Source organism: Limulus polyphemus, unplaced genomic scaffold, assembly GCF_000517525.1.
Source record: "Limulus polyphemus unplaced genomic scaffold, Limulus_polyphemus-2.1.2 Scaffold8991, whole genome shotgun sequence".
NCBI lineage: Eukaryota > Metazoa > Arthropoda > Merostomata > Xiphosura > Limulidae > Limulus > Limulus polyphemus.
Window position 1 is genome coordinate 412 of NW_013674601.1, and position 1,410 is coordinate 1,821.

Consider the following 1,410-nt stretch of genomic DNA (forward strand, 5'->3'; position numbering starts at 1 on the left):
AAACTTGTTGTACATATGTGAGAGTGAGAGAACGCCTCTTTTGTGTTGGTTGATGGGAATATGTAGAAACTTGTTGTACATATGTGAGAGTAAGAGAACGCTTTTTTTGTTGGTTGATGGAAATAGGTAGAAACTTGTTGTAGATCATGTGAACAAAAACTGTTTACGAAAGAAATAACATAGGCAGCGACAACAGTATTGTATTACAGCACTACAACAGTATTATATTACAGCACTACAACAGTATTGTATTACAGCACTACAACAGTATTGTATTACAGCATCACAAAAGTATTGTATTACAGCACTACAACAGTATTGTATTATAGCACCACAAAAGTATTGTATTAAATCACCACAACGGCATTGTATCACAGCACTACAAAAGTATTGTATTACAGCACTACAACAGTATTATATTACAGCACTACAACAGTATTGTATTACAGCATCACAAAAGTATTGTATTAAATCACCACAACAGTATTGTATTATAGCACCACAAAAGTATTGTATTACAGCACTACAACAGTATTGTATTACAGCATCACAAAAGTATTGTATTAAATCACCACAACAGTATTGTATTATAGCACCACAAAAGTATTGTATTACAGCACTACAACAGTATTGTATTATAGCACCACAAAAGTATTGTATTAAATCACCACAACGGCATTGTATCACAGCACTACAAAAGTATTGTATTACATCACTATAACAGTATTGTATTACAGCACTACAACAGTATTATATTACAGCACTATAACATTACTGTATTACAGCACTACAACAGTATTGTATTACAGCACTACAACAGTATTGTATTACAGCATTACAATAGTTTTGTATTACAGCACTACAACACTATTGTATTACAGCACTTTAAGAGTATTGTGTTACAGCACTATAACACTATTGTATTATAGCACTACAACAGTATTACATTACAGCACTATAACACTATTGTATTACAGCACTACAACAGTATTGTATTACATGAAAAGTTTTTTGGTGTACAAAAAGATATAACAGATGTTTCCACATATAAAAGCTATCTTCAAGTATTGTATTACAGCACCGCTTGAAAGAGTTGCTTCGTCCTCTTTCATGCAGTAACAGTGGGAATAAATATATCATTATTCCAATAAAGTATCTCACCAAATACTCTGAAACATATCCATTGCTAACTAAGGAACAGAAACATATCCATTTCAAACCACGGAACAGAGACATATACACTGGTAACCATGGAACAGAAACATATCCACAGCTAACCAGGGAACAGAAACATATCTACTGCTAACCATGGAAAAGAAACATATCCATTGCTAACCAGAGGACAGAAACATATCCATTTCAAACCATGGAACAGAAACATATACACTGGTAACCATGGAACAGAAACAT